Source organism: Lipotes vexillifer, unplaced genomic scaffold, assembly GCF_000442215.2.
Source record: "Lipotes vexillifer unplaced genomic scaffold, Lipotes_vexillifer_v1.1 scaffold36, whole genome shotgun sequence".
NCBI lineage: Eukaryota > Metazoa > Chordata > Mammalia > Artiodactyla > Lipotidae > Lipotes > Lipotes vexillifer.
In genome coordinates this window covers 446,226-455,375 of record NW_006792448.1, presented here as the reverse complement: position 1 = coordinate 455,375, position 9,150 = coordinate 446,226, and positions in this window count along the sequence as shown.

Genomic DNA, 9,150 nt, shown 5'->3' with positions numbered 1-9,150 from the left:
TTGACGTTCCATTTGCTGGTCAGAGCACTTTGGTGCCCAATTTGAGTCCACAAATCAATTTTGAAAGAAGACATGGTGCCTTAATCTAGCCCAAGTCCTTCATGGTCATGACGGTTCGAGAATAAAAATGAACTGTATTATATTAGGAAATGCTGCTGAAATCTTTTGATTGGCATGCCCAGGAATTAGAGGACCACTGCGTTAAATGAAAAATGCTCACACCACAGTTGTCAGCAACTCATGAAACATTTTGCACGAAATCTTCTTCAAAATGCTTTAGATTTGGGGATTTTTATCTTTACCTTAAGCAAGCTACTTGGACTCTTAAGCCTCAGCTTTTATTTATTTATTTTTTCTGCAAAATGGAGGTAATAACCCCTACACCTGTAGGGCTGTGGTAAAGATTAAATAAGCTTACTTACCTGAGTTCACTTTGTACAAACTGGGTCACCCAACTAAAGGTAGAGCTCTACAATCCGAAGGCTTTTTACTTTTACTTCACATTGCTCTCAGCAGCTCCTCAACGTTTTCTTTCAGGGTCGTGCTGGGTTTTACAAAAAGCCAGAACAAGAGGGAGGCTGCCAAGGAGGGCAAATTATTTCACAGTATCTCTAGGTCTTAGTTTCTTACTTGAATTTCACGTAGGTAATCATTTCCATCTACAGATAAGGAAAATGATATTCAAAGAACATAATCTGCAAAGCATGGCATTAAATGCCCTTTACTGAAACCAGAAAATAAGGGAACTTGAACTGAAATAGAGTCCAAAGCTAGAAAATAAGCTTTTGTCGGCCTAGCCCAGGAGCAGTTTCCAAATGACCAGGAAAGCATGGGAAATGACTGAAAATCAGATGTGCTCTAAGAGGTGGCACCCAATTCCCTTCAGTGCTTTAAGTGGGTTTAAAGACCTCAGAGAGAGACTTGGAGTCCAACTGAGTCCATGATTTACCTGGAAGGGTTTACCTACAGGTGCCCAAATGGTGGTACGGTGGAAGGGATCACAGAGAATGCTGCTATTCCTGGGGAAAGTTAAAAAAGCTAGGGGCGAGAGTTGAAGGGAGGTTACTGAAAAGGTTGAGGAAATGGAATAGAACATTTAGAAAGACTTGTCTACTAGTAAAGAAGGTAAAAGTAAAGGAACCATTTCTGGAATTCTTGACCACAAATAGAATCTTTGATATGAGGGTATATTTTCCAAAATGTACTAGGCATCACTTGCTTGGGAAGAGAAAACATAAAATATGATCCTGAGGCAAGAGTCCTCACCACAAGCACATGAGAATAAGATCTCAGTGGTTTTCATATTGCTCAAGAAAAGCCACTGGGAACAGGCCAGGAAAATTAGACATGTTTAGAGTTTGCTCTTTTAATTTCCAATGAGATGGTGGCTCTCAGAATATGAATTCTGAGAACCTTCATCTGTGCAATGAAAAGACAAACTTAGGAAGATATGTCCAGCCTCTAGATAACTGGAACTACCAGAATTAAAAAGAAACATCCTCAACAATATCATTGGGTGACAATAAATGTGCAGTTTCCAAGAAGTTCAAATTCAGCAAAGTACAGAATAACAAAGGAAAGTTGCTACTTAATCCAAATACAACCAAGAACTAATTCACAGTCCATTCTTGGTTCTTATCTATAGAGGGGGAAAAAAACATCCTTAACTGAGGTAGCACAGACTGTTTTAAGAAAGTAGCTTTAAGAGAAACCCACGCAATTACTTTTACACATATACAATTCTTAAAATGTCCAACAAGTTCTTGTTGTAGCCTCCACCAATGTGGAAGAAATGCACTAGCCCATCTCTCCAGTTTTCCTCTGTGGTCTTACTTTCAGAAAATCTTACTTTACGAAGAATTCCGATAACAATTGCTTAATAGTAGTAGGTTTGGCTATTTCTTATTAACACAATATTTAAAAAATTGTCACCTAGGGCTTCCCCGGTGGCGTAGTGGTTGTGAGTCCGCCTGCCGAGGCAGGGGATGCGGGTTCGTGCCCCGGCCCGGGAAGATCCCACATGCCGCGGAGCGGCTGGGCCCGTGAGCCATGGCCGCTGAGCCTGTGCGTCCGGAGCCTGTGCTCTGCAATGGGAGAGACAAAAAAAAAAAAAAAAAAAAAATTGTCATCTAATAGTGAACGTCAGAGACTTTAAATCTAGGTAACTTACAAATATTTAGCATTAGCGAAATCCATAAGCTATCAAGTATTCCCACATTCCTTGTGGAAATCTTAGCTTTCTAGTTTTAGATTTATCTTTAAAGTACAATGCCTAATTTCCATAGTTTAGCATTTCACACCTAGGACTCAAGTAGACTTGAAACCACTACCCCATTCAAGTCTCTTGTTAAAATGCTTTGGTAATTTCCTTGAATTTGCAGCACCAGATCGTGTAAAAAATTCCACTGTAATGTCATGGAATAGATATGAACCTTGGTGCTTTAAAATAGAGAAATACGTATAATTTATTTTCATTTTAAATAATCATTACATTCTTATAGTTCCAGGATCACATTTTAAAAACCCCTCAAATTTTCATTTTGAATAGAGGCTAACTATTGTTGACTTATCCAAGAACATTCCACTTTAACAGAACTCCATCTGACTGTCTCTGGCATAGGTCATCTCTATATTTTGAGGTTTTATACAGCCTTTAAGGTGGTAGGACTGATTTTTCTCATCTTGGTGTTCAAAATTAATATATGCAGTAAATTATGCATGACACTGCTAGAGGCTTTAGGTGAACATTGAGATGTTGCTGGTAGGCATTAAACAAAGATTTATATAATCTTGGCCTTCATTGATTGTTCTTCTTTAAAAAATTTATTTTATTGAAGTATAGTTGATTTATTATGTTGTGTAATTTACTTTCTTCTTAAATGAGCAAGCTTCTTATTACTAAGCTAATTCTTTTCAGTTTTTTATTGTTGTGCATTCAGTTGAATACTGTAGCTCCTTCCTAAGACTTTCACACTTAAAAAGGTATTTTTCCATACGCTCTTACAAAGATTGAAGATTTATCATTTTAAACACAAAGGCAGCAGGAACTCATTTAGGTGTCAGGTGACAAACATTGCCATTTCCCATGAGCCCTCTAAAAAACACCCCGAGGGCCTAGAAATGTGGTTTCTCTTCAGCTGTTTTCCTCTTTTGCCTTCCAATCCCCATCTCTGATCACTGAACTCTATTTTCTCTTTAAGATATCTAACCACTTCTCCCTGTAGCTCTCTTGCACTGCTGTACAAATGATACTTATAAAACCAGATAAACATGAATATGGATACAGCATAGAAAATCCCCAAATGGCAAAGAAAATTTAACTTTCAATTATTTCACATGGTCAGCTGAAGACACTTACTAGGAATAATTACCCAGACACTCAAGTAGGAAGGTATGGCAGCTTAAAGAGAACAGCTCTTCTTAATATTTATTAAATGGAATCTCCTTATTTCTCAGTGTCCTTCCCTATTCCATCAATGCTCCACTGCCTACAGTTACTTAACCACTAATAGAAAATGGCTAAGGTATGGAATAGCCATAGAGCAGATTATTACTGCAACCACTAAATCATACTGTGGAAGTATACTGACCTGGAAAAGATGCTCACAATATATCTGGCATACCTTGTTTTATTGTGCTTTGCTTTATTGCACACTTTTACAAATTCAGGGTTGGTGGCAACCCTGCATGGAACAAGTCTATCAGTGCAATTTTTCCAATAGAATTTGCTTACTTTGTGTGTCACATTTTGGTAGTTCTCGCAGTACTTGTAACTTTTTCATTATTTTGTTACGGTGATCTGTGATCCTTGATGTTACTGTTGTAATTGTTTTGGGGTACCATGAACCGTGCCCATATACGATGGCAAACTTAATTCATAAATGTTGTGTGTTCTGACCGCTCCACCAATGGGCTGTTCTCCCATCTCTCCCACTCCTTGGGCCTCCCTATTCCCTGAGACACAACAATTTTGAAATTGGACCAATTAATAACCTCTAAGTGTTCAAGTGAAAGGAAGTCACATGTCTCTCACTTTAAATCAAAAGCTAGAAACGACATTTAGTGAGGACGGCATGTCAAAAGCAGAAACAGGCTGAAAGCTGGTCCTCTTGTGCCAGTTAGCCAAGTTGTGAATTCGAGGGAAGAGTTCTTGAAGGAAATCCAACCATCCACATTCCCTTAAGCCAAAACCTAATCCAGAGCAAGGCCCTAACTCTCTTCAATTCTATGAAGGCTGAGAGAGGCGAGGAAGCAGCAGCAGAATAGTTTGAAGCTAGCAGAGGTTGGTCCATGAGGTTTAAGGGAAGAAGCCATCTCCATAACATCAAAGTGCAAGTGCTGATGTAGAAGCTGCAGCAGATTATCCAGAAAATCCAGCTAAGGTAACGAACGTGGGTGGCTATATTAAACACAGATTTTCAATGTAGATGAAACAGCCCTATATTGGAAGATGTCATCTAGGACTTTCATAGCTAAGAAGTCAATGCCTGGCCTCAAAGTTTCAAATGACAAGCTGACTCTCTTGCTAGGGGCTAATGGCAGCCAGTGGCTTTAAGTTGAAAGCAATGCTCATTTACCATTCCGAAAATCCTAGGGCCCTTAAGAATTATGCTAAATCTACTCTGCCTGTGCTCTTTAAATGGAACAGAGCTTGGATGGTAGCACATCTATTTACAGAATGGTTTACTGAATATTTTAAGCCCACCATTGAGATCTACAGCTCAGAAAAAGATTCCTTTCAAAATATTACTGCTCATTGACAATGCACCTGGTCACCCAGGAGCTCTGATGGAGATGTATAATGAGATTAACACAACATTCTTTCTGCAGCCCTTGGATCGCGGTACGCGGGCCTCTCACTGCTGTGGCCTCTCCCGTTGCGGAGCAGTCTCGGGACGCGCAGGCTTAGCAGCCACGGCCCACGGGCCCAGCCGCTCCGCAGCATGTGGGATCTTCCCGGACCAGGGCACAAACCCGTGTCCCCTGCATCGGCAGGTGGACTCTCATCCACTGCGCCACCAGGCAAGCCCAAGTCTTATGTTTTAATAAACATTTTGTCAAGGCTATAGCTGCCATGGATAGTGATTCCTCTGATGGATCTGGGCAAAGTCGATTGAAAACCTGGAAAGGGTTCTAGATGCCATTAAAAACATTCACGATTCATGGGAAGAGGTCAAAATACCAACATTAACAGGAGTCTGGAAGAAGTTGATTCCAACCCTCACGGATGACTCTGAGGGGCTCAAGACTTTAGTGGAGGAAGCACCTGCAGATGTGGTGGAAACAGCAAGAGAGGTAGAATTAGAAGTGGAGCCTGAAGATGGGACTGAATGGCTGCCGTCTCATGATAAAACTGTAATGGAGGAGTTGCTTCTTATGGATGAGCAAATAAAAAGGTCTCTTGAGATGGAATCTACTCCTGGTGAAGATGTTGTGAAGACTGCTGAAATGACAACAAAGGATTTAGAATATGACATAAACTTAGTTGATAAAGCAGCATGGGGTTTGAGAGGACTGACTCCAAATTTGAAAGAAGTTCTACTGTAGGTAAAATGCTATTATACAGCACTGCACGCTGCAGAGAAATCTTGCATGAAAAGAAGAGTCAATTGATGTGGCAAACTCTGTTATTTTAAGAAATTGCCACAGCTGCCCCAATCTTCAGTAACCACCACCTTGATCAGTCGGCAGCCATCAACATAGAGGCAAGACCCTCCAGCACCAGCAAAAAGATTATGACCCACTGAAGGCTCAGATGATGATTAGCATTTTTTAGCAATGAAGCATTTTAAAATTAAGGTATGTACATTGTTCCTTCGACACAATGCTATTACACACTTAATAGACAACAGTACAGTGTAAACATAACATATGTGGTGGTCTTGAACTGAACTCACATTTCCGAAGTATGCCTGTATTATAAATATTCCTAACCTGCATTATTTATAAAAAGTTTTGGAATGAGAAAAGCAGAAATTTAAGGGAGGGGAGGTTGGTAGCAGAGTGAGAACCAGTGTCTTGTTTTTATGCTAACACATCCACTGGAAAGAATAATCTGAAGTATAATAACATTCCTGTACCTTTTTTTTACATCGGAGCATAGTTGCTTTATAACGATGCATTAGTTTCCGCTGTACAGCAAAGTGAATCAGCTACACGTATACATACGTTCCCTCTTCCTTGGATTTCCTTCCCATTTAGGTCACTACAGAGCAGTGAGTAGAGGTCCCTGTGCTATACAGTCGGTTCTCATTAGCTATGCTTTATACACAGTAGTGTATATATGTCAATCCCAATCTATTCCACCCCCACTCCCCCCCTTGGTATCCATACGTTTGTTCTCTATGTCTGTCTCTATTTCTCCTTTGCAAGTAAGTTCATCTATACCATTGTTTTAGATTCCACATATAGGCATTAATATATTTTTCTTTCTGACTTTACTTCATTCTGTATGACAGTCTCTAGGTCCATCCACGTCTCTGCAAATGGCACAATTTTGTTCCTTTTTATGGCTGAGCAATATTCTGTATCTATTTTCTAAGCCTAATTATTCTAGCCTTTTTCACTCTTGCTAAAAACCTACTTTGCAAGGGGATTCTTTTGATAAAATCCTTTACAGAATTACGTATCATTATAGTAACTAAGCTGCTAGCTGATCCAAATGTTTTCAGTTTAGCATCTAGCCTCCAAGTTTGTGTGAATGGAATGTCAAGTTCTTCTCAATAGGTTTGTCCAATTCTGGATTAACCACACTGCAGATTATCCAGTGTGGTGCAGCAATTCCCTGGTAACACAGGTCCATGGGGTTCCTGGAGCCTCTCCCACAGTATGTCCTTAAACAAGAAAATGAATGTGGGCATGTGAGGAAAGGCGGATTCAGACGGAAACCTTGGATAAGTGCTTATCAGTTTTACTAACATTACTTTCAGACAAAGTTTTGGCTTCTTCTGGCAAGGAAAGCCTCCAAAGCAGATTGTTTTTCAAGATCCCCTCAAAGATTCTGACCTTATATTAGGTAAAGGTTAAATTCATATTCACCATTCATTCAATCTATGCTGGAATTGTATAAATACTAAAACACAAATAATTTAACTTTCATACTTCTGAAGGCTAATCCTGAAACTAGTAAAATGATTCTACAGGGCAACGATCCTGCCCATCAAATCTATATATTCCAGAGTCGTCTAGCACAGCCTGAGAATTTGTCCAAAACTTACGATGAAAAGACTTCTATGGCTAACACCTCTAAGTATTAAGAATAGAATTTTGGTTTTATTAAAATAATCTAGAACTGTCTTTATTCTTGCTTTTTAACAAACGGCAACAATTTATTCCAGTTAGCATCAAGTCAATTTCATTAACGGAGTAATATTTTTATCAACCACAAAACCTTTCCGAAGGTACTTAGGAACTAAAAGTTTAAAACTTGTACCTTCATATTAGAAAAAAATTAGTTTTATAGTTTTAGTGATAGAAAGACAAAAATCTGTAACAAAGGATGGAAACTGAGTAAAGTCTAAGTTGGGTTCAGGATTTTAGTTAACATTAATATGTATAAATCATTCACTATTTTATTTACAATTAGGTTAATAGTGGTTATTTGTGGTCAACTATATAAACATGCAACTAACTATACAATCTGAAACTAGCCACATCTCTAGTTTTACCTAATGTGACACTTATTTAAAGAAAAAAGCTAAATTCGGATAGGAGCATAAGCAACAGGGTCACTGGCTGAGGAGGGGAAACACTGTAAAAGGAAATTTTCAATTCTGGCAAACAGCAGTCTCCCAGTCTAAACTAATGATTACATGAAAAACACCAAGGAGAATACATTCAAGTTAATGGAAACAAGTCTTTATTAAGTAACTTTTAATATCAGAAAAATAAAACTCTTATAATTCTCTTTACAGCAAATATATAATATCAGTGCTTTGGCCATCTTAAGTTAAAGGCCCTTTATCATAAAATATATGGTTTTAAACTTTACTCAAATTGAATTTATAATCCCTATGACTTCCCTACATATACATAACAAAAGAGTGTAGTAAAATTAGCAAATACTAAACTATATTGATAATTTATCATTCTTAGTTTGTGGTTTTTAGAAACAGTACACGCACCTAATATATGTCGATTCCTTGGCTTATTAGTTGCAGTGTACAATGCAACAAAATACAAAATACATGCTTGGTGAACATTCGTTTGTATCTACAAGATGGCAGCTAAAGATTAGGTTTCAATACTGACATATAACTATCCTACAAGCAATTAGCATTACATCATAATATGCCATCAAGGCAATTTTTTATACTGAAAAAATCAAAATAAAAACCGTTATTTGTAAACTTTTATACGAAATGTAACTTTTCAAGTGGAAATAAAAAATAAAATTTGTCTATTTACTATTCAATACACATAGGATTTCAATTTTTGTTATAGTGAGAAAAAAAGCTCTTTGTGTTGGGAAAATAACGCTTCAAAAAATAATTAGTAGAAAACCCCACCAGTATAATGTTCTGTCCATTCAATGCCAGCACAGGTTTGGGAACATACTGAGGATGAAGTCACAGACATCCACAGGTGAAATGTAAAAAGTGTATCTTAAAGAAATCTTTCCTTTTGATTGGAAATAAGTTTTGAAATGAAGTAAACTGATTGGAGGTCATCACAGCTGCTTTTGTGAATTATGCTAAGGGTGTTATTATCCCTCTCTCCCTCCCCCCTCCCCTAAATTACTAAAAAATAAAAATATATTTATAATGTGCAAGACGAATATGGATTGAACATAAAATGTTTCACATTTTGACCTATAGTCTAAAAATTAATCAATAGCTTGATCAGACTAATGAATGGAATGTTTGTATCCTCAATTATTAGCCAATATAGGTGCATCCCAAAGCCCTTCCTGAAATGGAAAAACCCAGGTGGCCATTTCCACACTCACCAAGGGAGGCAATGGGTATGAATTCACAATCGACACAAATGCATTCCTGATCCACTGATCATACCAGCCATGAGCACTCTGGGCGAGATGAAGGTCAATGTAGCAGTTTTTGTCCCAAATTATAACCAGTGATCGAGTAAAGCGCCATCAGCCCCTATCATTACCAGTAAGTCATCACAATGCATTAAAAAGTTACTTGCAAT